We start from the raw sequence: 26,623 nt of genomic DNA, 5'->3' as shown, positions 1-26,623 counted from the left end.
GAGATTAAGTGATTTGCCCAGAATCACAGGATGTGGACGCGGCCTCGAGGCTCGAACCCTGGTTTCCTGCACCAAAGTCGGCAGCGCAGCCGACGGACCACATCCCCTCCCCGAATGTCCTAACCGCTAAGCTGGTGTTATTGTCTCTTGCACGACTCTTCATCCACATTGGTCAAATGACTTCTCCTATGGGTATGGGATATAAGCCATCCTACAGTTGTCACAAGATATGCTATTCATTGTGTTTAGGGTCTGAATACGCACCCACAGCCTGCGACTCCTGTTTGCTTATGCACCTCAAGGTCATGGTTGTAGTGTCCTGCGAGACACGTTCTAGTGTCCCGCAGGAAGCTGTACTTCCAGCCACTCCCCTGAGGGCTGGACACACTGCACCCCACACCCATCCATCACGGGTGTCACGAGTGACGTGGCCCCGCTAATAAAAAGGCCCGGGTGCACGTGCTCGGGGCCAGTTACCATACGATACGATACATGTAGGTGTCTGTGTCCTCATTTATACACTAACACTATGTGGGCCTAAGGCCCGACACCACAATGGCGACGAGGCGGGTTGCCAGCCCCGCGTGCCTGCCGCTCAGTGTTTCGTCGTTCTGCGTGGGGAGGAAAAGAGCCTGACCAGCAGCACCCCCGCCAAGCCGTCTATGGCCCCGTGCCTGCAGTGTAGCTGAGGCGTGCCACCGACATCTGTGTCCACGGAGCGATGACCGGAGACCAGCCACCTCACCCCCGTGGGCGTCGGAGGTGGAAGTGAGGACATATAACCCGGATGAGAGCGAGTGCCCACAGTACCGGCACTGCAGCTACGGCCAAGCTCACTGGTATTGCGCCAAAGCCCAGTGACCCAGCCACGACCCAAGTCCAGGGAGGGGGCAACCCCCCCTACTGCCAGGCCTCCAGAGTGCTTATCGCGGCGCCCAGGCGGCCGCCTCCGCAAGGACCAGGTACGGCAAACTGCAACGCGCGTCGCTGAGGAGACGCTTAAGCTCCCATCCGCTTCCTCTTACCATGCAGCCGGAGGCATCGCGAATGCCAGATGGCGTCTGACTAGCGGCAGCTAAGAACGCTCCCGATGCCAAAATCCGAATGAAGTACAAAACGGTGTGCTAAAGTTACGTACCCCATGGAAGCGGCTTTCAACAAGGGCTATATTGTGTCTGCTGCTGAGGAATTGATCCGTGAACTCCTGGCAGTAGTGGTGGCGGTCTTGGCAGGGCTCCGAGAGTGGAAAACCGGGCTGAGAGCTAGGTGGAGCCTGGGGCGAGCAGATAGTGGGACCGGCACTGGAAGCGGAGCCAGCGGAGCGAGCGGAATCAGGAAAGCCGAAAGCAGCGAGAGAGGCGGAACTGTCACTACTGCTGGAGCTGGGGTTGAAGGAGCCAGGGGGGTAAGCGGATCATCGAAAAGCCGTCAGGGCAGCGCATGGAGATTACCCCCTGGGGAAGAACTCGCAGACAGAATCAGCGGTCAAGGCGGTGTGCACATAGCGGCGTCTAGCCTGGGTAATCTAAGATCAGATAGTAACGGGCTGAGTAGCACTCTCAGGATGGCACCAAAAACAATCCGGGGGGGGGAAAGGAAGAACCCCGGAAGTGAATACTAAGCAGCTAGTACCCCTGAAAGATTCAGAAAGAGTTAATGTTATTGAGGAACCCCAGATTACCCCCGGTGAGATTGAAGAGGCAGCAAATACTGCGGGGGCTCGGAGCAATACCAGGGGAGGAAGATAAAGGTACCAGTTTCAGAAACTACGACATATACTGTCAACGCGGCTAATATGGCTAACACGGCAAAAGTGGTGAACCCTGGAGTGAATATAGGGGGTACTAAACTGATAACGGGATATTTCACCCCTGTTAGCCAAGATAGCACAATCAACACAGTTAATGCAGCGAATACAGTAAAGGTAATGGACAAAATGGTGCCAGCCCTTGAAAAGAGAAGAGAGAAAAACGCGGATACCTACAAAGCAAAAGGAAAAGTAAATATGCAGGGGAACTCACGGAGGACTCCCGAGGTACAGGTTACTAACTCTGAGCCACAATGGGGAGAGCTGATGGACGCCCGGGAAATCGAAGAAGGTGAAGAAGTCCATGAGAAGGGCAGCGCAGAACCAGAGTCAGCGACTTTTGTAGACCAGACAAAGTACCAAGGAGCCTTCATAGGGGCGAACGTAGTAGGGCCAGTTACACCCAGTTTGATGAGTATATCAGGCATTACAAGTACAGCGTCATTACTAACTGAGGCTTTGATTCAGGAGGTTGCCGTAAGCAGTGAGCCCAGTGGCACGGAGGATAATCTAGAGACAGTTGATCACTTTTTCTCAGTCACCGATGGGTCTGAGGACATCCTATCTGAGCCAGAAGGAACTGATGAAGAGATATCTACAGATGCTAATCTTGGTTTCGGTACAGGGAGCAGTCGAGCATCTTTCAAAGAAAGAGATATAGCTACTAGAAGGAAGAGGCTCTCCAGAAGACAAAGAGATACACAATCTCAGGAAAAAGCGCCAGGTGGCCAAAGGCAAGATAGTGGAGCTGATATTACAACAAATCTAAAGTGGGATTATTCAGCCACTCGGGGGATCTACCCGGAACCAATGATGCAGGGGGCTACTGGAGAGCCAGAGACGGAAGCTCCTCCTTTGCAGCTGATATTAAATTCGATAAAAGAACTTCAAGATGCAACGAAGATCGAGGGGAGGAAAAATCGGGTTGTAACCAGGAATTTAGAAAGATCAATAAAAAAAATTGCTAAAGTCTGTTCAGACACAAAGACGAGGGTGTCTCAATTAGAGGATCATACCAGCATCCTAGAAGACCAACAGGTTAAAGAGATAGCCAAGGTGAAAGGGCAAGAACATCAACTCTCTGACATTCAATGGAAACTGGAAGACTTAGAGAACCGTCAACGACGGAATAATCTGAAAATTCTGGGTATTGAAGAAGGAAAAGAAGGAGACGATGTGAGAGCCTATGTCATAAAGTTGGTGAAAGGAGCTTTTCCAGAATTAAGTCACTGGGACTGGGGGAGAGAAGTACAAAGAGTTCATCGGTTCCCAATAACAATGAAGAAGAAAGAGAAACAGGCATTGGCTCAGGCACAGACACAGGAACATGCGCAGGGAGCTATACAGAGATCACAGAGACCTGGAGCCATACTGATTTATTTTGGAAATGTCTTATTAAGGGAGGAAGTGTACGCTAAAACTCGCCCCAACTCTAAACGAACGTATGACGGCCAGTTCTTCTTCACAACTCCAGATTATTGCCACATAACAGTGGAAAGGAGATGGAGATTGAGAGAGATAATAGACCCGTGCCATCAGATGGGACTGCAGGCTTATCTGATGAATCCTGCCAGACTGAAGATTATTTACAAAAATACGGTTAGAGTATTTACCTCTGAAATACAAGCAAAGGTATACCTGGATACATTAAAAAAAGACAGTACTACTGTATGAAAGCAGGCTAAATAAGAAACATCATGGCTATTTTGGATATGTAGATGTACGTAGCCCTGGCTATATTTGTGGACACTGGTGACGGGTGGGTAAAAAGCGTTAACTGATCTTAGATAGATGGGGTATAATCACAGAGGATATGGATGACATTAAGGCATTGTGCACCAGGAGTGGGGGAATAAAAAAATAAAATAAAAGTAAAAGGATATATGGCAAAGGGAGGCTGACGGTCAGATTCCATCATAGAGACCTTAGGTCTGCTTGCCCTAATTGGTCGGGGGGGGAGGTATCCGGAAGGGTGGGAGGGGGGGGGACCCAGGGGGAGCAAAGAGAAAATGACATCATCACTAGGAAAGTACACAGGAGGGGGAAGGAAGAAAGTAGTGAAAAAGGAGGAAAAACAAATAAACTTCTATGCGGATAATCACAATTAATATATGTGGCTTGAACGATGCTAAAAAACGGAGAGAACTGAAGGAGTATTTAAAGATAACATATGCTGATATTGTATGTATACAAGAGACCCATATTGAAATATCCCGTGAATATTTGTTAGAACAACTAGGCTATCAGCTTTTAAGTTGCACAACGCAAGGGACCAGGACGCGGGGGGTGGCCATCTTAGCACGGGGGTGATGGTGATAGTAAAAAAACAGAAGGCAGATCCCTATGGCCGATGGGTCATAATACAATGTAAGATGCGAGATCTTGATTTCACGCTCTGTTCTATCTATGCTTCAACAGTCGATGATCCAGAGGCCTTGGACCATATTAACTCACAAATGACAAATTGGCCTATGCCTATTATAGTCTGTGGAGACTTAAATATTAACGGCCTGTACGGCTTGTGGAAAAATGAGAAGAAAAGCCATAGGGCATTAATACAGATGATGCAGGACAATGGGCTGATTGATATATGGGAACAGCAAAATGATAGGGATGGGGGGAGCACCTATTACTCTGCTCCACATAAATCGTTAGCTAGATTGGACTATTTTCTGGTTTCATCAGCGCTATTATCGATCTCTAAGGTTAAAAAATTACCATGGGTGGTGTCTGACCATAGTCCTTTGGTACTTGACATCAACGTTACAAATCAACAAAAAGAGAGATCCAGTTGGACTTTCGAGAGAGCTCTATTGCATGACCCTAAGTATATTACCCAGATGGATAGCTGGTTAAAAGAATATCTAAAGGTAAATAGAGGCTCTGCCTCCCCCAGAGTAGTCTGGGATGCCATGAAGGCTGGCATAAGAGGGGAGACTATCAGCTTTTCGTTAAAGCGAAATAAATTAGAGAAAGAGGAAATGGAGGATAAGCTGAGAATAGTTGCCACCATCGAAGAGGAATTTATTAAAGTAATTGAGGCTAAACAACAAATTGCGGGAATAACACAAAAATTGGCCATAGCAAAGTCAGCCGTTGGCGAGCTTCTAGCAACTAAAGCGGCAGGAAAATACATGGCGTGGAAACAGGACCAATATGAGTTCAGCGAACAGATAGGGCGTCTCTTAGCTATTCGGACTCGACAGGTGGCTACTAAAGGGGAAATTTTACAGATTAACTCGGCGTCAGGGGTTATAGCGACAACGCCTAGGGAGATATGCTCTATCTTTCAAGAGTTTTATCAGAACTTATATAACCCTGAAAGAGGTGTGCCAGGTGGAGAAATAGAAAGTTATTTAGAGAGTGCACAACTAGAGAAATTGATAACGGGGGATAGAGCGGGGATGGAATCTAACTTCTCGTTAGAAGAACTACGGGCAGCAATCAAAAATTTACCAGCTGGGAAAGCGGTGGGTCCCGACTTTATACCGCTTGAGTTTTATAAAAAATTTCTCCCTAGCATTGAAGAGGATTTTTATCAACTAATGGTCGATACACAAAGAGGGGTGACACCTCCCGAGTCTTGGGGGGAGGCAACTATGGGGGTATTTCTTAAAAAGAACAAAAATCCAACCGATCCTGGGTCATATAGACCTATAAGTTTGATGAACAACGATACTAAGGTTTATTCTAAGATGTTAGCTAACCGCCTTAGTACTATCATTGGCAAGATTATATTTCCTCGTCAGCATGGGTTTATCCCCGGTAGGGGCACAGCGGATAATATCCGTAGAGTGTGTGCAATGTTTGATGGGACGGCAGCTTCACGAGACCCTATGGCTTTAATTTTATTAGATGCGGAAAAAGCGTTCGATGGGGTCTCGTGGGGCTTCCTCTGGGCGGCTCTAGAGAAGGCCAATATCGGAGATGTCTGTATCGGAACCTTGAGAGCCTTATATAAGAATCCTACGATAAGATTAAGGATTATGGGTGAGCAGAGCGGGATAATAAGGATTGGACGGGGAACAAGGCAAGGATGCCCCTGCTCCCCGCTACTCTTCGCTTTTTATATAGACGCTTTTGTAAGAAAGATAGTCAAATGAAAACATTCGACCCATAGTTCTGAATGGATTTGAAACAAAAATTTTAGGATATGCCGATGATCTAGCGCTAACATCTACAGATCCGGCAGCAGCATTGTTAGAAATAGAAAGGGAGGCAATGATTTATGGGGCACTATCGGGGTATAAATTAACCGCTTCAGTGCCCATGACGAGATGGTCTCGTCATGGAGCGCGGTTGCGCTGTGCCCATGACGAGACTATCTCGTCATGAACCCCGCCCGCTAATGCAACGCCCGGCACAGGACGGGGAAAGGGCGTGGCACTGAAGAGGTTAAACCAGAGTAAAACTCAAATAGTAGTTAATAAAAAGGTAACAATGGTAGATCAAAGAATAACAGACTCAGCGACTTATTTAGGGATAATAATAACTTCAGATCTTTCAAAGATAGTGGAATTGAATCTGGGGCCGGTAATTAAAAAGGCTAAGGCGGATCTAGACAGATTAAATAATCTGTATTTAACAACAATCGGTAGGTTTAACTTAATAAAAATGATATTTTTGCCTAAAGTGTTATATTTATTTCGTACTATTCCGCTGAAATTTAACAACAACTGGTTTAGCGAAATAGAAGGACTCACAAATCGGTTCATATGGGCAAAAGGCAAAACGCGGCGAGCATTGAAATATCTGTCACTACCGAGAGAGCGGGGGGGTCTAGCGGCACCGGATTATAGGATTTATTACTGGGCGACTGTCTTGCAATATATCAGAGGGCTAGTGGGTGGAAGTACAGAGGATCGGTGGAGAGCGGGAGAGAGCGTTCCGGATGTATATGAGCTATTGATCAAGGACTCTAATAAGTGGCTTCTCTCGTTTAACGAAGGTAGTTATTATAAAAAAGTTACATTTAAGACTTTGGGGGCAGCAATGGCAGTATGGTCAGCTGTCAGGAAAAAAATGAAAATGGGGAGGATGAATTATTATACTCCGTTATTTAATAATCAGCTGTTACCAACAGTGTTTCATGACCAAGTTATGAAGAGATGGGATACGATGGGGGTAAGAATAATAGGCGATCTTGTGGGCATAATGGGTTTTATAACTTTTGATCAAGTACAGCAGTTCTATAGTTTAGACCGAAAGGATTTCTTCAAATACCTGCAAATAAGATCAGTTTTGTTAAAAAGACAGGGAGGGGACACTAATTATAAGAGAGTTGAAATCATGGAATCCCTAGTGACACGTCCCCTGTGGCGGGTAGCAAGCGAGAGGCCCTACACACGGAGCTTTCAGACCCCCTAGACAGCGGCGCCTGTGCTGTTTGGAAGGGCCGGACAACCCGTGGCATCAGGTACGCTGTGAAGGCCTACGGGACAGCGCCACCTGGCGGTCACCTGCACATACTGCACCCCTCTCTGCACTGCCTGAAAAGCGCCCGCAGTCGAGAGAGTGAGAGAGAGTTCCAGCCCTGGTCCCGCTCCATCCCATGACACCGCCTGAGGCACCGGACGGCTCATGCACCCCTAGGGATGCCTAGCACGGAGATGTCACAAAGAGAAGAGCCATTCACGTCGTGAGAGGCCGCGGCAACCGACGAGCAGGAGCACTGGCAGGCAGCGCCACGTAGCGGCCGCATACCCGCTCTGCAAGCGGAAATCAGCAGAAACACGCGGCAGCAAGCCACCCTGCCGATCATCCCGAGTGGAGCAGCACTGCCACCGCAAGCCTGCTCCTCCACAACTGTCCCAAACACCTGCTAAGGGGAGCAGGTGAGTCCGCGCATCACGTTTTGCCTGATTTGCCCCACTCCACAAAGGGCAAGGAAGGAGCCATCAGCCAGCAAGAGTCACTCCACAACGGACAGCCTTAGCACACGCAGCACCACAGGGGGACCACCGCACACGCACAAATCAAACCCAGGGAAAATGCAACTAGTGCTGCAACAGCTAGTAGCCCCTCCTGCCGGACCCACCAGTGTGCACACACCAGAGGGTGAGAGGAGAGATTAGAAGCTGCGGTCATGCCAAACAAGTTAGCTGCATCAGGCTCCCATGCAGACTCAGACATAAACCCTGCTCCGGCCTCAGTAAGCAGCAAAGGAAGGGACCGGCACGTCCGCCTCCAAGACAGCTCACAAGTCGAACTCCTGAGCGACAAACGAGCAGGCAACAGCCAGTGAGAAGCAGAGGTCACAGCCTGTGACGAAGCACTAATAAAGGACACAGCCACCGTGAGTCTAGTGGATAGAACGCAGCACAGTCCCACGAGACTGCGGTCCAGAAGCTGCTGGCCCATAGCCCGGAGCACAGCACGCACCCTAGGGACACTCTAGCAGGCTGAAGAGAAGCAACTGAGCACCTGGTGAGAGCCAAGAAACCTCATAGTTACCTATACCTCGAAAACTACCTCCGTCCAGCCCTAAAGTGGATGCACAGACATGCCAGACATCAGAAAAACACTGGCTTATTCAAGTGCGACTTCATCAGACAGGCTGAGACAGCACAAGGAGCGCAAAAGAGAGACTGGTAACCCCGCAGAGAGCTTGCGTGAAGCCCGAACATGCACCGTCAAGTAAAGTCCAGCCAGAGCAGGGTGACCAAAGGCCCGAAAGCAGAACAGCCTGAGCCCACAACACCAAGGGAAAAGAGAGAACGCGCGCCAACAGAGAAGAGTACCCAACCCCACCTAAACTAACGGATGAGGGCAGGGACATCTACAGCTCTGCACCACCCTCGCTCACGGAGAACTGAGACTGCAAAGCACAGCCAGCACAAGAGCTGATGGCACTCAGCTACCCTGCAAGAGGAAAACACATGAGAGGCCTACAGTGTCTGTCTCTATGCAGCAAAACCCAGGAAGACAGTAAGCCCCAAAAGGAAGCACACGAAGATAGGGTGCACTGCGCGTCACCCCAAGGGGCTCCCTTGACTCTCAAAGGAGAAAGATGGTGACATATCACCAAGGGCCCCTAGAAAGCCTGAAGCTCCTCCCGCCTATGCAAGCACTGACCAAACTTAAGCAGCAACACCAAATACAACCCCCACTAGCAAGAGTGGAGGACCAGCCGAACAGCAAGCACAAGTAAGACTGGTACAGAACACGTGCCACATGTGGCTGCCCAACGCCACCACCAGTGAAAAGGTTGCATCACCCGCCCCTTCTGGTGGACAGGCACAGCCGCCAACCACATCACAGACACACAAGTTGCCGGAGGAGAACGCCGACGGCAAAGACGGATCGCACGTGGTCCGAAGAGCGCAGAAGACCGCAGAAGACCACCCCAGTGACTCCGACAGCACGGGCAGGCTCCCGGGAGATAGAGACATCTCTACAAAGAGACACAGCTGAACGCAGCACAGAGAGCGACCACGTCCCCACTGCACCAGCGAAGCCCCGCAGAGGGCCGAAAGCAATACAGGGTCCTACTCAACACTGCCTCAAGACTGAATCGGTGGTGACACACGACAGGCAAGAGAGGAGTCGCACCCGCAGCGACCCGGAAGCGACACAGTGTCTGTGACAGTGTCCTCCTCAACACAGCCTCAAGATGGAGTCGGCGGTGACCCACTACAGGCAAGAGAGGAGTCGCACCCGCAGCGGCCTGGAAGCGACACAGTGTCCGTGACACAGTGTCCTCCTCAACACAGCCTCAAGATGGAGTCGGCAGTGACCCACGACAGGCAAGAGAGGAGTCGCACACTCCACGTGGCCGGCCGCCACAGCAACAGGTGCTCCAACGCCAGCGACACGCGACTGGACATCACGTCGCCCAGCAAGCAAGGAGCGCGCCGGAGCGAAGGCAGAAGCTGGCGCCCTGACAGCGCCGCCTCGAGGTTCAAGCGCACCGCCCTCGAAGAAAGAAGAGTGACAGCCCTGTCACCCTGAAAACCGGAAGACACAGGTATACTGAACAGACCAGCAAAAGTAGAAGACCAGAGACTCACAGCAAGCCAAGAGCTCACCCTGACACATTCGACAGCCACCAAGGTGGACCACCGTCCCTGGACACAGCCTCACAGGAGAAACGAATGTAAGCCGCAGCAGTCGCAAACCGCGTCTCTCCACAACGCTTCCCCAGGTGAACGGCCACTCCCCAAGAGTCGGCAGTCCTCAGTCTGCTCCGAGTGTCCGTCCTCACACCGCTTCAAGATGGAGTCGGCAGTGGCCCCAAACCGGGCAAGAGTGGGTTAACACACTCTACGTATAAAGCCGCCACAAACACTCAACATCGGCAAGGCGGAGGCACGTGGCTGCCCAGGTCTATCCAGTCGGTCCCTCAACACCTTTGTGATTCCTCATGTGAGACTCCATCCATGGTCACGACGCAGCACACTGAAAAGAACTTTCAGGACCCACCACAGACTATCACTGACGTCAGTCAAGAGGAAGCCAGGCAAGACACTAAGACATGACATTGTCAGTGAACGGACGGTATGCAGCGGACGTCTCCAAGCCAGCAGTCGTGTCCTGAGTCCCTCAGGTTAAATTACGGGTGTCCGCCGAGAAGGTCCTGTGGCTAGCCAAGTTCACCAGCCCATGTCTGATGTCGTCCTGCCACCTGGTTCGAGAGACTGATGGACCCTGTGGTATTTAATTAACCGTTTGTTTCTTCCCCACAGGATGGACTGATACTTTGTTTGTCCTTCAATAAAGTTGGGAAGGAATGTAGTGTCCTGCGAGACACGTTCTAGTGTCCCGCAGGAAGCTGTACTTCCAGCCACTCCCCTGAGGGCTGGACACACTGCACCCTACACCCATCCATCACAGGTGTCACGAGTGACGTGGCCCCGCTAATAAAAAGGCCCGGGTGCACGTGCTCGGGGCGTTACGATACGATACATGTAGGTGTCTGTGTCCTCATTTCTACACTATGTGGGCCTAAGGCCCGACACCACAATGGTGGAACAGGAGGCCGGGCTGTTTTTGGCTAAAGACTGCAGGCACATGCCAGAACTCTTTCTTACCCTCCTACCAACCCTTGTCCCACCTCAGGTCAATCTCCCAGTAGTGAACGAGCTCCCTAGAGGTCTTCCCACAAAAAGCATAAAAATACCTTTGGTATGGGGTGTGGCCAGGTAGGCCAACATGGCGGACGCAAATTAGATATGCTCTGCCGGCCCGCGTTCAAAACCCGTCGTAACCCGAGTTTGGCTGGCTCTCTGCAACTCCTGTGTCGGACCCCAGTGGGGGCAGTTACGGACTCCATAGCAGTGTGCGGCTCGGGACACGCCGGTGGTGTCTGAGGACGGATCGCGACTGAGCGGAGCTGACTGGCGATTTTGAGCCGGTCTCGATGCGTGCATTGCTGGACGGCTGATAAATCTAGCCCGCGGCTTGATGCTGTAGGCCCGGCTGCAGGGCCGTAAGGAACAAGAACCCGCACACGGTGCCACCGAGCCTTGGGACGGCTCCGACGGGCGCAGAGTTCACACCAGAGGCCCACTCTGTCTGGCTCGACAACCGGGAGTGCGATCCCTGCCTCCTTGCTGCCGGCGCTCTCGCCTCAATCGACTGGGCCGCGGAGATTTCGGTGATACCCCCCCTTGAGCCCCTGGTGTGCCGTGATAGTGAGTTAACAAGAAGAAGCCATATATTAAGGCCGCCGTGCAGACTATACCCCTGATCCCTGGATGGCCGGTGGCCCATGATCCTTACATGGGCCCAGACAGCAGATAATTGGAACCATACAGTGGGGGTCGGCCGTGGTGCCTACCGGGGACCCTCAGTCGGATTACGGCGTTGGGGCTGGGGCCCGGTCGAGAGGCCTAGACCTGCAGCCTGGGGCCCGGGCGGACGCGCAGCTGAGGCCTACCCCTGTGGCATTCTGAGCCATGGAGCCCACCACACCTGACTGCCCATAGCTGGTGCCTGCCGGGTGAGGCTCCAGGGTAGAGGGGACCCTCCAGACACTCTTATTGGAAGGAATAGCGAGGTGTGCACAGAGGGCCTTGAAACTGTGTCATAGTTTCCGGTCGCACTATTGTGGAGACCTTGATACCTGCCGAGCCTGAACCACGCCCTATAGTGAGGTCGAGTGTCGGCTCTATCGTGTGTGGACCAGGAGTGGCACCTCGGTGGCAGAGACTTGGATTGATCCAGCTGCAACGGCCTGTGGTCTGATCGGGGTCTCGTGGGCGCTGACGGCGTGTCCCTTTCTCTCCCCCTGGCTGGAGATCATTTGCCTGCATCAAGGGTGGGTGATATTCTATTTAACCAGTATGATGAAGGACTAAGTACCCGGCGGCACCACCAAACAAAGTGCCATAGGCAAGTTCACCGGGGCGGGCGCCAAATCCACTGGCCCTGAAGGAGACTACGCTGACCACCGGATAACTCTTTGATCCTGGCGGCCATAACCCAGGCTCGAACGGCACTTGAGGCCCAAATAGGCTTGGTAAGCTCGGAGGTGTCGCTGCTGTGGCAGGACCTCAGGGGGGCCGTCGAACGCATAGTGGAGGTGGAGAAGAGGGTCTTGGGAGTGGAGGACACTGTCACCACGCTGCAGACGTGGGTCTCGTCCCTGGAGAAACTTACTAGGGGTCTTGCTACATGGGTTGAGGACGCTAAAGGAAGAGCAGATAGAAATAACCTTCGCTTTCTTGGTGTCCCTGAGAATTGTGAAGGCAAAGACATTGAAAAATTCCTATCTGAGTGGATGGTCTCCTGGATGCCGGGGGAGGCCTTATCTCCCTGCTTTATCATAGAACACGCACACAGGGCCCTATTGCAGCTTCCGCCTCCTGAGGCACGGCTGCGACCTATGATAGCACGCAGCCTCAACTATCATGACAGGGACTTAATCCTTAAACACGCCAGGATTAAAGGACACTTCTATGACTCATAACGAATCATGATATTCCCGGACTGTACGAGGATTGTCTTACAGCAACGCCAGTTGTTCCAGGCAGCCAAGGCAGGATTGGGGGAGCTTAAGATTGTGTACTCACTTCAATTCCCAGCCCGACTACGTGTGGTATATAACTCTCGCACCCTCTTCTTTGATACGCTGAAGGCCGTTTTCAGCTGGACAGACCAACATATATGGCCAAAACCTCATACACCTCCTCGCTAGGACTCTGACGCATCATCGAGTGAGTCACATCGCCGCCAGACACAGCAGAAGCAGTAGTGGCGGCACCGTTCCAGATCCACGTGGCATTCCAAGGCGCTAGAGGGAGCCCGGGGCAGCGCCTCTGCAGGGAGTTCCTCAACACAGCACAAGCGACTCTATAAGTATATTCTTAAGGTAATGTATAATGTGCTAGAATGGTGATCATTTGATTAATGAGCCACCTAAGGACTAGCGCGGGCTGGCTTGTCTTAACGCGCACCCCAGTAATATTGTACAGTTGCCATTATGGCCATATGGTGTTTAGGGATCCATTGGAGGAACGCACTGCTGGTCCCCTGTTGGGGCCATCCGGGTATCCCATCCACGACAGATCCTTCAAGTCTCATGAGGTATTGGGGTGGGCATGGGTTAGGGTGGGGGTTGGTTTCTGTTATGTTTTTCATTTGCAATGCCTAGAGAATGTCATATTAGACCCCACGGGATCACATACATACTATGAGCTGGAATGTTAGAGGTATACTCGAAAAGATTATGCGAGGGGCGGTACTTCGTCAGGCAAAAAGATCCAGAATAGATGTTGTCATGTTACAGGAAATACATCTTATGGACACTGAAACCCTGTTTAGCCCTCTATGGATACCACCATGTGTATCATGCGGGATTTACTCGAGGTTCCAGGGGCATGGCCCTTTTAATTCATCGTCGAACATCGTTCACACATATAGCTCACTGGACAGACGGGAGATATATCATAGTGCATGGTTCCCTTAATGGGGAGCACATTGTGGTGGGTAGTATATATGATCCTCCCCCGCTATCCCAAACATTTAGTGGCAGCTTTATGGATGTTTTGGCTTTAATGCCCAAATGTCTTACGATTATGGGCGGCGACTGGAATGATGTAATGTACGCACTCATTGATAGGGGACGTCCCAAGAGGGATCGCGTGAATGCTAGGGAATCTAAACTATTAGCTCTTGCAAACATGCTCGGTTGGGTCGATCGGTTGGGTCGACACATCGCGATTGTCCCACCACCACGACAAAGGCTTTACATACCACTCCTCAGTTCACAACACATCCTCCCGACTGGACTATTTATATACGAGACTCATGCTTAGAGAGTTGCTGCGGCCTGTATTCTTCCCCACGGCTTATCCGACCACTCTCCAGTTACATTAACAGTCACAACTGCAATACATAGACAACCATTCCGGTGGAGAATGTCCACATAGCACCTGCAAAACCAGAAATATAAGGAACATATCTTTTTATTTTTTTATTTTTGATTTGCAGTTTGTACATAATAACATAAGATTACATCAAAGCGTCAGTGTAAGAATTCGAAATTCCAATAATACCATAACCATACATCCTTTGTCTTCACAAAGCCATCTATAGTGGGAAGAGGAACCATAATCTAATTTATATACAACATTTTAACATTCTAAATTCTCTCCTCCTCTCTAGTTCTGGCCCCCCTCCAATTTGAAATAGGAGCCCAGATACTTTCCCCAAAATCCCCTAATTTCTTCCCTTTCTGACCATACAGAGAGATCTCTATATTATGCATACCAAGTAGTCTAGAAAGCCACATTTGGAATGAAGAAGCTATGGTATCCTTCCACCCTGCAGAAATTAAGATCCGAAGTACTGCGACGGAGATGAAAACCAGAGCTTCCTCAGCTCTCCCCAATTTTAACCTATCGTCGCTGCCTAATACCATAAGGGTAGGGGATAAATCGATTTTTTGGCCTAACAGCCCCTCCCAGAATTTTTCTATCTCCCTCTGAATGCCTGCCAGAGACCCGCAATTGAAAAACATATGAAGCAGATCTGCCTGACCAACCTTACATCTGGAGCAGCTATCGTCTTCCCTTACCCCCCAGGCATATAGCTTAGTGGGCATATGATACAGATTGAACAAGGTTTTGTAGTGCTGTGCCCTCAAATTGGTGGAACAGAATATTTTCTTATTCAAAAGGAGGGCCAGATCCAGATCAACGTCTGGATTTCCCAGTTTTATAGCCAGAGCAGATTCAGTTTTTTCTATATCATCTTGAATTTCTCTATTAAGTAAACTATAAATATATTTTATCTTCTTACACCCTTTAACCAACAGGTCTACAATGGGGAATTCAGCTAGCGATGAAATCCTTGGTCTTAATGCCTTCAGCCGACATACTAATTTGACATACGACAACCAATGTTTTGAAGGAATACCGACACTGAACTGCAGCGCCTCAAACCCCCAAATCTCATCTCCCCTCATTATATCACCTAATGTCTTAATTCCTAGCTCTTCCCATACCTGCAGATTCCTATCGGCTGCCATCTGTGGGAATAGACTAGAATTATTTAAATGAAGATATTAGTTTACCTTGGGAATTCTACAAAACTTTGAGATAGCCCTCCAGACCCCCCATGCACCACCCAATACCTTAAAACGAACCTTCCTATAATATCTACGGTCGACTTCGCGCATTAAGAGGCCAAATGCTTTTCTCCCTACTAATAACTCAAAGATTGAAGGGGGCGTCTGAGTATCATAATTTCCTACACTGGACTGTGGCTCTGACTGGAAAAGAATGGACATATGCATCAATAAACACGACCAATGATACAACCTCAAGTTCGGTAAGGCCAGACCGCCCCTATCCCTAGGGAGAGACATAAGATTAGTAGAGCGCCTAACCCTCCCGTACTGCCAGATGAACTTTATAAAGATGGACTCCAGACTTTTAATTACTTTTTCTTCAATTAAAAGAGGTATGGCCCGGAAAAAATAAAGAATTTTGTGGAACATCGACATTTTCAATACGTTAACCCTCCCTATCAACGAGAGGTGTAATACATCGATTCTTTTTAGATCTGCTTCTATAGATTTGCTCAGGGGGCCAAAATTCTCGGCTACTATTTTATCTATTGAAGCATTGATTCTGACCCCCAGATAACTCGCTGAATCCACAAATCTTGCATCCGTTTTAGTGATATTTTTAGTACAAATTATTTGTGTTTTAGATTCATTTAATAGATATCCTGAATGTTTGCCAAAATCATTTGCCATTTGTACCAAAACCAGAAGTGCCTGGTGCGGATCTAAAGTAATCACGGCCAAGTCATCCGCGTACGCCAAAATCTTGGTTTCGTGCCCCTTACATACCACGGGGCTGATTGTTGGGCAGCCTAGTATCTTTCGGATAAATGGGTCGATGTATAGAGAGAAGAGAATTGGGGAGCAAGGACAGCCTTGACGCGTGCCTCGATTTATAGTTATTGTGTCAGAGCTCTCACCCATAACCACCACTCAGGCAACTGGGTTGACATACATTGCCCTGAGTGCTCTTATAAATTTCTCTCCGAATCCCCTCCCCTCTAAAATCCCCCAAAGAAAATTCCAAACCACTCGGTCAAAGGCCTTCTCTGCATCGAGCAGGATCATGGCCATCCCGTCTCCCACAGTGGACTGGGCGTCAAACAGAGCTATTGCCCTCCTAGTGTGGTCTGTGGTACCATGCCCGGGTACAAACCCATGTTGCCACGGGGAGACAAGGCCGCCAATGATCCTGCCCAGCCTTTTAGCCCAAATTTTAGAGTAAAGTTTGGTATCCGCATTGATTAGCGAAATGGGGCGGTACGATCCCGGTTTCTCCCTAGGTTTCCCCTTCTTATGGAAAACCACTATGTTTGTTTCCCTCCATGAATCTGGAACCACCCCTGTACAGACTATGCCATTAAATAGATCTATAAGAAGCGGAGTAATCTCCGACTCGATACATTTGTAGACCTCCAAAGGAATCCCATCAGGCCCCCCGGCCTTACCCGTAGATAGTTCCTGCAAGGCTGCTATAATCTCGCTCTCGCCAATATCCATCTCCAACTCTTCCCTAACTATATTGTCGAGTCGGGCCGTTGTCTACATGTTCTTCACCCTGATTACCGCCTAGATTTTCCTCGGTATAAAGGCCTTGATAGAAATTCTTAAAAACCTGCAGGATGTCTTTAGCTTCTGTGTACTCTTTCCCATTATCTTCTATCCTAGTAATAGTATTTTTAAATCTTTCCTGCTTCATTTGTAGTGCCAACATCCTACCGGCTTGTTCGCCAGTTTCATATCGTTGAACCCTTGAGGTTTGATATTCACATATCGCCCTCTGCATTACCAACTTATGTAGATCGGCTTTAGCTACCAACAATTTCCTTTGGCTCTCTGTACTGTCCCTACCTTGTGCTATATCTAAGATATGTTGTTCCTCTGCCACTCATAATTCCCTCATTAATCTTTCCACCTCACTCCTATCCTCTCTTCTCAATCTGGCCGCACAACTTATTGATTCGCCTCTTAAGGCTGCCTTAAACGTCTCCCAGACCCCATTTCGTGAGGTACTATATCTATTAGCTGCAAAAAATTCCCCCACCCATTTCCTAATATGTTCTACAAACCTTTTATCCAGCAGTAATCTCCTTTCGAAGGTCCATCTAGTTCTTACCCTTTCTAACCCATCCAATTCATATGTTAAAACCAACGGATTATGGTCCGATAATAACTTCGGGAATTTGGATATTGCTACCCTATTTATTTCTGAAGCTGACACGAAAAAATAGTCCAACTTAGTATATCTCTGGAAAGGGTTTGAAAAATATGTGTAGCCTGGGTTTTTAAGCTTCTTAATCCCCCATGCGTCTAGCAACCCATGCGAGCTGATAAGAGATTTAACAGCCCTAAAAACTCTTGGCTTCCGTCCTGAATATACTACATCAGGGCCCCAATCCGCTGAAATATTCCGGTCTCCACAAAAAATTATGGGGGTTGACCAGGTGGCTAACTCCATTTCGAGAAAATCATAAATCAAGGGATCATCATTGTTAGATCCATAAACTACACACAACGTAAAACCCTTTTCCAGCTCAACTAAAACCCATCTCCCATTGCTATCCACTTTAGTCCGTCTGACCCCTCCCAAGAATGTTCTAACCAAGACTGCAACTCCCCTGTTTATCGAAGATTGCGTTGAACAAGCGACTAACTCATAACCACTCACAGACATGAGGTTCCTTTTAGCCCAAGGGAGGTGAGTTTCTTGCAGACATAAAATGTCCAATCTATTATACCTCAGAAAATGGGCTAATTTTTGACGTTTCCTCCAATCATTCAACCCACCAATATTGATTGAGCACACCCTAATGCTCGCCATCCTGAGAGTCTACTTGAACATCTAGAACTACCTGAAACCTTGACTGATTATCGATTACTAAATCCTTACACTGACTATTAAAACATCCATGATAATCCAAACTGCATCTTTTTCCCCCATTTTCTAGTTTAACCCCCCCCCTTCCGCCCTCTGACTGAACCCCACCCACTCAATCCCCACCCCCCCACACCACCCCAACATGTCCCCCTCTGTGAAGCGCTCAGACCTAGTCTGTGCACGTGATGGTCTGGCGGTGCTTTGCAGTGAGGGCAGACATTTTGAATCTATAAGAAAAGACCAATACCACTATAAAGACCCTTAGACCAATATCAGACAGGTACAACATGCACCGGAAAATAACTACATAACATTCGACTACACCATCTCCTGAGGAAAAGGGGAAAAAAAACTAATCCCACCCAGAAAAATAGCTTAAAGTCTAATTGCCTAAAGAGTCCAAATACTCCTTTGCTTTAATTTCTGAAGCAAAAAATAGAATCCTGCCATCGTTAATTACTTTTAGCTGAGCTGGATTTATCAGGAAGGCTTGGATTCTCTTATCCTGAAAAGGCTTAATCATCTCCCTCAATCTCCACCTTCGCTCTACAGTCGAATAGCAATAGTCTGGACGAACAAAAAACGAAATCCCTTCACCGACTCTCCTAGCATCTGGTCTCGCTTTTTCCGCAATGGACTGTCTCAAGATAAAGTTTCCAAAAAACACCAATACCGCTCTTGGTTTATCGCCTTCCCTTGCATTCTTACGGAGTTTGAAGGGGGTACGATGAACCCGCTGAATCTCAGAAACCCACTTCCAGCTGGAGAGCTCTAGAAACGCTTGCTCGAAGAGCTTAATAGTATAAGCCTTTATATCGGAGCCCTCAGCCCCCTCCGGGATTCCCAATACCCTCAAGTTGATCCGACGAAGCCTATTTTCCATCTCCTCCATTTTCCACTGAAGATCGACCACCTGAGCACAATGGGCATTAACCTTAAGAGAAGCCTCAGCTACCTCGGCCTCAGTTGTTACCAATCTCTCTTCCAGATTTGAAACTCTGTCTCCAGTATTAGCACAGACCTTAGAAAGTTTCCTAACCATGCCCTGCATCTTCCTCATCGCGGCCTGAGCTTTTCGATTATCCTGGCGGGTCTCTTCTCTATGTGCAATTATCTCGGAAATCCCAGAAGCAAGATGGCGGCTGCGTAGCGGTCGGCGCAGTGAAGCAGTGAGGGCAGAGGAGACGAGACCGATGGAAGGCTAATGCGCACGGAATTGGATTTGATTTGATCGTGGTCCCGTTAGGATACTGCTGCTGCTGATAGCACCCACCTCACAAAGTTTTGTTCGTCTCCTAGCTGGGGCAGTGGTGTTCGCGTTCTCAGCTCCTTCGTTTGGACGCAGACTCCACGGAAGTACAGGAGGGCGGAGCCTAGGCGGAGCGGTGCGGATTCGGGGAAGACGGAGTGGAGCTGAGCCTGGGACGAGCAGAGCGGACCTTCTCCTGGCGCAGAGGGGAGACAGCGGCTCGGGTATTGTAAAACTGACCGGGGATAGACGAAAAACAGAGATGGCTCCAAAAATAGCGGCTGGACTAAAATCGGCATCCCAAAGGAAGAAAGTACTACAGGAGGACGCCGGGGTCGTGGCAAAGGGAAATGAGGTCCTATTGGCAGGATCAATGCCTATTGAGAAAGCAAAAAAGTGCCAGCAGAGTATTGGAAGGACTCGCCAGGTGCCCACCTCAATTGCGGACATCTTCTCCAAAGCCGGTAAGGAGAAGGGGAAGGAGGTAATAAAAGAGGTGGAGGGCAGTATTACACCGGTGGCAAGAAGCCGAATAGAGGATTTGAAACCTGGGCATAATATCGAGGGGGGCTCCCTATTTTGCGGCAATGAACTCTCTGACCAGGCATTACCCCCCGCAATATGCCAGGTTAAAGATACAATGGCGGTTATCGATCCCGTGTCTCAATCTAAAGTAGGGGTGAAGGAGGCGATAAAGGAGTCACTCCAGGCTGGAAACGTGCTGTCACCCCAGAATATGATATCGGAGGATGTAGGAGAATCTGGGTCAGACGCTATTATGACTAACGTCGGGGCGCTGTCATTGATACAATCAGGAGTTCTATCTGATATGGGACTTCCGAGAGCCGAGTCGGCCCCAGACTTGGTAGGTCCATGTAGCGAAAAGGAGAAGGACCCCAGTGAGTGCTTCTTTTCAACGTCTGAAGGGGCCGGTTGGTCCGAGGATGATGAACGTAGCTCCAACTCAGAATCAGAGGGAGATTCAGGGAGTAACCCTGAACTAGATGTTCCAGCAACAGCCGTAAGACCTCCTGTGGCGGCAAGGGGTCAGGCTCAGAGCCATATGCATCGGGACTTAAGCCACGACCAATCTTCCGTTCTGCCTCTCCAGGGAAGCCCGGGTGTTGATAATACTCATCTGTCACTCCTGGAGACAATTCATCAAGAGATAATTGCAAATATAAGGAACATATCAATGTGGTGGTAGACTATCTCCGTCATAATGAGTGTACCGCGTCTTCGCCGACAGTACTATGGGATGCCCTAAAGCCTACCCTACGTGGTGTTAACATCAGCTACACCACCGCAGCCCGCAAAAGTAAGACACATAAACTTAAACAATTACAAGACCAAATTATGACCGTAGAAAGGCAATGTCACGAGCAGGAAACCCCTATATTACGCAGAAAAATAACTCTCGCTCAACAGCAATACCAAAGCATGTTAATGGAAGAGGCCAGACAAATGTGGTTGGGATCCCAGAGTCAAATATATCAATGGGGCGACAAATCTAGTAAGCTATTTTATCCACTGTGCTGACAGGCAACATTATCCAAACCCTTTCCCCCCCAGTTCAGGATATACAAGGGACAACCCTTACTGATACCATCGATATCGCAATAGCTTTGTGAAATTCAATGAAGAATTATACCAACCAAAAGAGGTGATACATGTCTCTTTGATAGAGAAATTTCTAGTTGACAGACCACTCTGCACAATCTCGGAGGATACACGAGAAGCCCGAACGCACTTATCACACTAGAAGAGGTCACTACTGCCATGGCCGAACTGCGGACCCGCAAGGCCCCAGGTCCTAACGGCTTTCCTAGTGAGTTTTATAAAACATTTATAACACAATTAGGCCCACATCTCCTTAGTACCATATCTGAATCGATGGGAGTTGGCACGACTCCCGTCAGATTGGCGACATGCCGAAATCGTTGTGTTCCCCAAATCAGGCCGGCCACCCGAGCACCACTCTTCATATCGCCCAATTTCCCTTTTAAATATTGAAGCAAAAATCCTTGCTAAAATATTGGCGAATAGGCTACTACCCCATCTGCAAATGATGGTTCATCTGGATCAAGCTGGTTTTATGCCTAATCGCTCTACTCACCATAACATCCAACTAACCCAAAACGCGTTCGCAGCCTTAGATCGGTTGAGCAGACCAGCAGCATTGTTACTGGCAGATATGGACAAGGCCTTTGATTCCAACAGCTCGCTATATCTATTTACTCTGCTACCAGGCTAGAATTTCGACCAACAATTCATAAAATACGTCCAACTCCTTTATACAGATCTCACTGCTACAGTCTGAGTTGCCAATTGTGTCTCAGCTCCGTTTTCGGTAGGGCGAGGAACGCGGCAGGGCTGTCCCCCCTCCGTTTTGCACTGGCCATCGAACCCTTGACTGTATGGGTCCGGAAAGACGCGTTAATCAGGGGCTTTGAGTGGACAATGGATATTTCTGATCGCATCACATTATATGCGGATGGTCTACTCTTTTTTTTTTTTCTTCTCATGGACCCAAGCAAAACTGGTCCCAGAATTCTGCAGATTATGTGGATTTTCAGTGAAACATCTGGCCTATACATGATTCCCCGCAAATCTACCATACAGCCACTGTGCGGCACCTTAGGGTCTAGCAGATGGGCCGAGAACCTTCAGGTGGTGAAGGATGGGCTACCCTATCTCGGAGTGTTTCTGTCCGAGTACCCTCAAATTTCGTACGACAGAAACATCAGTAAGACCACCGAAAAAGTACGCTCTGGCATTAGTTCATAGTCCGGATTACCTCTATCGTTATATGGGCCACAACTACTCTATCACCTACAGATTCATCCATATCCCATTCTATCTTCCTAGTTCAAATTGATCAATGCTACTCTGGGACAGTTCTTATGGGGTGGTGGCACATGCACTTCGTATATGTTTTCAATCCATGTGTTGTGGGGAAATCGCAGCCGCAGATATTTGTGCCTACTACGTGGCCTCACATCTCCAGGTAATTAATGACTGGCGTTATGGGTCCAGCGCTGACCCAGCATATGCAATTGAGCGATGCATATTAAATGACCAGCCTCTCTTACATCTCACCGATATAGTAACTCACATCATCGCTCTCTATTGCCTGCCACTAGAGTGGTGTTGCTTACCTGGCGACAGTCCTTGCAGCTCATGGGGTGGTGGGGTCGCCTCACCCGGGAAACCCCACTTTGGAATAATAACCTATTATCTCACTTGGCCTGGCTCCGAGGGTTCCGTGAATTGGATTACATAGGCATCTCATCCATCGGTAATGTCATACAAGGCACTGTACTAAAAGCATTTCAAACTCTTAAGGATGACTTCTCCCTACATAATTCCCAGTTCTGTAAATATCTGCAGTTCCGCCATGCGATCACGCCGCACATCAACAAAGTCGACTCATTCCCAGAATTCAATCCTTTAGAGGGTAAACTTCTCATGGGTGACCTAGGAGAGCATAAGATCTCCAAAATATATCAATCCCTTATCACACATAGTGCCACTACGCTCGAAAAACTTAAAGAAACATGGCAAACCGACATTGGTCCCTTAGACGCTGACAACTGGAATCTTCCAGCGAAGCTGCCATCTCCTCCCGACTACGCCTTATTCAGTTTAAATATATGCCTAGGGCGTACTATACACAGTATAGGCTATGCAGAGCAAACATGGATTGCATCTCCAGTGTGTCTGCAATGCCAATCTGATGATGGAACCTTCATACACACAATTTGGACATGTACAGCTCTAGACAGATTTTGGAACAGGGTGCTGACATGCCTGGCTGAAGTCATTGGGTGGGAAATACCCAGATCTCCTAGACTAGCACCACTGCACAGAACAGACACAATAGGTGGAATACGTACAAACGCCATCTCCTTTGGCTTGGCCTAACCATTGCCAAGTGCAACATTGCTAGAGCCTGGAAATCAGATAAACCCCCTTCGTTTAAAGCATGGAAAAATGGCATAGACTTCTGTATGGGACTAGAGATTTCGGTCTTCCAGGCGCGCGGCTGCCCACAGAAACATTCTAAGATACGGAGCAGATGGGCGGGTTACAGTGGGCTGTTCTTGCCGGCACCAGTGACGAAGTCTGATGTGTTAGACTCTGAAATCAGCTATTTTGATTCACAGACACGATGAATATCATGAATAGTTTATGTAGAAATTATGATTCCTCTCTATCTAATATATATATATATTACAAACGTATACAACTGCATTGAAGTTTTTCAGTTTAGTTATGTTTATTTTGTGTATAATTTTGATAACTAATGCATAGAGTCTCAAAATATGCTGTGATGATGGCTTTGTCTTTACACATGAAAATATGCTAATAAAATGTGTTCTTAAAAGAATAAAATAAACACCTTTGGAAGGAGAAGTCTTCTTCTTCTTTGAGGAACCCATCCAGCCCAGGACTATTCAGAGCCTCGATGCCGTTCCGAAAACCAAATTCTTCCTCGTTGTCAGAGCCAATAACAACATTGAAAAAGATGAAGCCAAAATTTTCGGTTCTCGTCAGATAAAAGCATTCAGGCAGGCCATGCTGGACACGTCCAGGACAGAACAACTCATCATGCGTGATCCCTTTCCTGCTCCCTTGGCTCTGTCCCTAATGTCTCTTGATTCAGTATCTCCACAGGTTCTCGTCTTGGCATCTGTCCTGAAGTAGACAGTACCTTCTAATGTACTAGTACTTATGTGCTTGGAGGCACCATCAGCAGTAGTGGAACTGCCATTGACACTGCCTCCGAAACTTGAAAAGTCGGCTGAAAATTTCTCAGTGACGTGGAAGAAAGTTTATGCCTATTTTGATGATGCATCCTTGGCACCACCTATACCACAGCCCTAGATATTTGTACAGCTGGGCGAGATATTGGCGTTAGATTTAAATGCCCTGGCTATGCCTGATTAAGATTATGGCCATACAGAAAATAATAATTCGGAGGATGCCGGCATCCATTCTTTACACAGTACAGATGATGTATCTATGCCTACGTTTACAAAGCACAACTGGTCTTGATGCATCTTCTGAGGGTTTCATTCCCTTACCTCGCTGAGCCTCCTTGGAAGTAAGTGGCCTTCTTCACTTCAATTGTGAGAAAGGCTATGGAGGCTTTGGAAGATAGCTTGCTTTACGCTGAAGCAGAATCTGACATTTTGGCAGAGAACCAGTGTCTGGGGTTCAGAACTGCTACTTCTATTTAAATAGGCACTGTGAAAGCCTGTTCTGGCTACCCGGGAAAAAACCTTTTTGGAGCAACATTCACTGACAGATTGCTAGATGACTCAGACCTGCACCAGGTGATCCTCCCTTTTGTCATCGCATTGTTGGGCCAAACATTATTTGCCTATATCAGACTTGCCCTTCTGCAGGGCAAGTCACACGTGCCCGCTGGCCCACCACATGCATGCAATGCGAGAACTGGTGTAGTTGACTTTTCACTACTTGCCCAAATGAAAAAGCCATTCTTGAATCTGGTCAACAATAGCTTAGATGCATCCAAACAAATCCTGAAGTGCGTCTTGGACTTTGTGGACACTGTGGCTTGATCCATGGGCATTGCTGTCTTCCTGCACCTGGATTGCATCAGGATCACACCTGGATACGTTCCTCTGGATTTTTGAGAGGTATCAAGGCGACCCCGCTGGACACTCTGTGAAACACTTCAAAAACAACAGAGCCAGGGTACGTTTGCTGGGCTGAGCTTTAAAACAATACCACCAGCAAGCTTCATCTGGCGCTTCCACCGGGACTTCGGCTTGAGGTGTTGGCAAGGGTCGCAATCCGTCGAGTCGTGGTGTTCGCCCAAACACCACATACAGATAAGATGTGGGTCCGTCGAGGACTTTTGCCGCGAACAGGAGGTACACGTTTTAAAGCCCAAAGGCATCGCACACTGTTCCAGACGCAAAGCGTCAAAAACAGGCCAGAAGAACCGCTTACTCCGGATCCACGTTGCACGCGGAAAAGAAGGAAACTGACGTCAGCGCACCGGGAGGGACTTATATGACCTCGCTGACGTCACGTACGTGGACGACAGGGCGGGGTCGTGTGGCGCCATCCCCCGGCGCGCAGAGGTGCTGCTGCAAAGCATTTTCCAGATCCAGTCTGATGCCTGGGGATATTCTAAGTTAAGGAATCTGCGGCTAGACAACGTCTCTACCAGATACATCATTACCGAAGATAAGTAACTCGTACTTTGGGGCTACAATGTGAGCAACAAATCTAGCAATGCCAACCTTTACAGTCAGTTAGGACAGTCCAAAATATGTACCACTCCTTTCTGGGCAGAAATTGATGCTAGGGTCCCCAACATTACCGACAAAAGCTAATCCAATCATCGCCATCTTCTGCTGGCTTTGTTGCCTCTAAATTTCTTTGACCCCCCCTCACCCTCCAAGCCTCTGTCTATTGGTGTGGCAGTCTCCCATTTCGCCACTACTTGGCAGACAAGACATACAGCGGGGCCAATAAGCTGATTCTCAAAGGTAACGCCCTACCATTTCTGACCTCTCCAGGGACCGCTCTCCTTCTATCTTGATCTACTCTCACCTTTATTTCTGAGATGTAACAACTTGCTCTGCTGAACAAAGAGGCCATAGACGAGGTTCCCATGGAAGAATGGGGCAATCCCTTTGTTTCTTGGTCCTTAAGAGAGGTCTCACAACCACCTTGGACCTTTGTCTCTTGAACATATTCATTTGGCAGAACAGGTTTCTGCTGACCCTCAATGCTGGGAAATGGCTGCTGTTCCTGGATCTCCAGGATGCCTGCTTTCCTCTTCTGATCCTGCCCGGTCACATGTGCTACATACAGTTTACAATGAAGTCTGAGCAGCCCCTCTGCTGCCTTCAATACCACGGACTACAACATCCTGCCTGACATGTTGGCCGTGTTTGTGCATGTTGGTCATATAGAGTCATTCTGGCACCCTCTACATTCCAAGCATTTCCTACAAGTGTGTTTCGGGAGAGTCTCTGCCTTCTCCCCAGTGTTCCACAAAGACCTGTGTCCTCCACTTGACATATTTTAGGTTCACTTGATATCTAACAATCTTATGCCGTTTGGCACTCCGGTATATGTTAACTTCTCCAAAGTCCCCAGTTCGGGTTTTAACCTCCAGAAGGTTCTTGAAAAGGT

General features: G+C 48.5%; 1 protein-coding gene across 4 annotated transcripts in view; it reads left to right on the top strand.

Moving 5' to 3' along the window:
* The window catches only part of ZBTB11 (zinc finger and BTB domain containing 11), a 2,099,144-nt gene that overhangs the window by 1,136,433 nt on the left and 936,088 nt on the right, over positions 1-26,623 (top strand). The window lies entirely within an intron of this gene.

Source organism: Triturus cristatus, chromosome 8 (assembly GCF_964204655.1).
Source record: "Triturus cristatus chromosome 8, aTriCri1.1, whole genome shotgun sequence".
Lineage (NCBI taxonomy): Eukaryota > Metazoa > Chordata > Amphibia > Caudata > Salamandridae > Triturus > Triturus cristatus.
Note: the sequence above shows the minus strand (reverse complement) of the source record. Positions and strands in the feature narration are given on the sequence as shown.